Below are 2,533 nucleotides of genomic sequence, written 5' to 3' on the forward strand. Positions count from 1 at the left end.
CCCACATACCTGCAGTCTGAAACATGGCAGTACAGTTAATCACATACTCATAGTTACCATGCCTCACAGAGCACCTCACAGCTAGCAGGTGCTTGACAAGAGTTTGGTGTTGCAGACCTGAGAGGAGCCTGGCTGTTGTAGCTGAGGGTGAGGACTGGCCCCTTGGGGCGCGCGCGTGTGTGTGTGTGTGTGTGTGTGTGTGTGTGGCCGGGGTGGTCAGTGACTATTCTCCAGTGCAGGGCATAAAAGAGACTGTTGTCCTCTACTGCCAAAGTAGGAAGGGACACAAACCAAGGCACTCTCAGAAGCCACTTGGATGGGATGTCCCAGGTCTCACCAACATGGTGGAATAGATTGCCTTGTCCTGCTGTCCACTCCTTCTAGCACTGTTGTCCTCCCGCAAAGCTGCTCGACTCTCCATTTGGGGGGCCTAGCTTGGGTCCTTGCCCCACCACCTCTGCACCTGACTGCCCTAGATCATCAGCTTCTGCACAGCCAGCTGTGTGCTTCTCCTCTTAGGAAGCCTCCCCTCTCCTTGCACTCAACACAGCAGACTCCTCTTGCCCTAGGTAGCCTGAGGACAATGAGCTACGATTCCACCCTCTGAACACTTGCACTCTCCTGGAGTCTCAGCAGCTGCATTGAAGTATACACCATCCCTCTTCCCTAGTTTATGGTTTTGAACTTCTTTATCTGCATTTTTAAAATAGGAGCACCTTGAAAGCACTAGGAGTAGTACATGGCCCGAGCATAATGACTTGTATCAGGTGTCTGGCACAGAGATGATCTGTGTAAGTAGCAGTTTGAGCTCCTGGAGGGAGGGGTGTGTTTTCTTGGTTCACCTCTGCCCACAGCAGCAGCATGCCTAGCACACAGCCTGACGTGTAGCAAGCACTCCAGGAATGCCTGTGGAATGAGCGATTGCTTCATGGCCTGGCCTGGCCACCAGAGGTTCCTCAGCTGGACATGCCTGCTGAAAAGGCTGGAGAGAGACTGCGGGCTGCTAGTCTTAATTACTCCCCTCACCCCACCTGCTGCTTTTAGAATTGGGTGTGGGGAAGAATGAAGTCCTTTCCGCTGGCCCCATGGCCCAGCACAGACAGGATCCGGTGTGCTTGGCCTCAGTTACACCCCTCTTTAGTTCTGCCCCTAGATGGGCGTTTCTGAGGGCCTTGGGCAGAGCTGAAACTGGGGCTCAGGCAGGCTTGGTTGCCCCTGCAATTTGCCTAGTAACCCAGATTTGTGGCCAGGGGCTGGTCTAACTCCTGTCTGTTTTTGGCTGGCTCTGGGCTTTCCAGTTTTAGCAAATAAAGATACAACATGCCCAGTTACATTCGGATGTCAGATAAATAGTGTATAGTTTTGTAGTATGAATATGTGCTGTGCAATCTTTGGAACATACTTGCACTAACAAGATTATTTATTGTTTATCTAAAAAAAGAATGATCACTGGACTCCCTGCATTTTCCCTGGCCAGCCAGGCTGGAGCTCGGCCAGCGACTGGACACCACCAGCCATCTGCCCATCAATAGCTGTGGCCCGCTGAGGCTAGCCGAAACCAGGGTCTGGGGCCAGGAGGTGATGTTTTTTCTCAGGAGGGGGCAGCACCATGGCTTCCTGTGCTCATGGCTTCCCTTGGCTAAATCTTGCCCATTCTCTGAAACCCAGCTCAGGGATCACCTGCTTTCTCACCATCTCTCAGCAATGGGCTGTGAAAATTGTGCTCAATTCTTTTGCATCTTGTCAACCCAGAGTACTCTTCTCTCAGCTCTTGGCACAACTAGTTGGGGACTTTATAGTCTCAGCTTAAATCACAGCTTCCTGTACCTTCTTCATCTTCTAGGTGAAAACCAGCATCCCACCCCACCCTGGTCATTCTCCTCCAATGTCTACATGGCAGTGACCACTGTCAAAATCCAGGAATAGATTTTTAAGATTTATTTAAATTTTTTTTTTTTGCAAAGTCAGATATACAAAGAGAAGGAGAGACAGAGAGGAAGATCTTCCATCCGCTGACTCACTCCCCAGGTGGCTGTCATGGCCAGTGCTGTGCTGATCCGAAGCCAGGAGCCTCTCTGGGTCTCCCACATGGGTGCAGGATCCCAAGGCTTTGGGCTGTCCTCGACTGCTTTCCCAGGCCACAGCAGGGAACTGGAAGGGAAGCGGGGCTGCCGGGATTAGGACCGGCACCCAAAAGGGATCTCAGTGCATGTGAGGTGAGGACTTTAGTCTACCGTGCCAGGACCCAGAATTGAGTTTTTTAAAAGTGATGTTCAAAGAACGTGAAATTAGCCTTTGAAAGTGTACTATTCAGTGACATTGAGTACATTTGCAGGGCTGGGCAACCACTACGTGTTTCTAGTTCCAGAATATTTGTGTCCTCCAAAGGAGACTCCATAGTCACTCTTCATTCCTCCTTACAACAGCCTTCCTTAGCACATCCCTGCTAATGAATCTGTTCTTTGTTTTCTGAGGTTCGTGGACATCACGTGTAAATGGCATCATCACGTGTGGCCTTTTCTGTCTGGCTTTT

This window comes from Ochotona curzoniae, unplaced genomic scaffold, assembly GCF_017591425.1.
Source record: "Ochotona curzoniae isolate NIBS_2020 unplaced genomic scaffold, NIBS_Ocur_1.0 scaffold_1852, whole genome shotgun sequence".
Classification (NCBI taxonomy): domain Eukaryota; kingdom Metazoa; phylum Chordata; class Mammalia; order Lagomorpha; family Ochotonidae; genus Ochotona; species Ochotona curzoniae.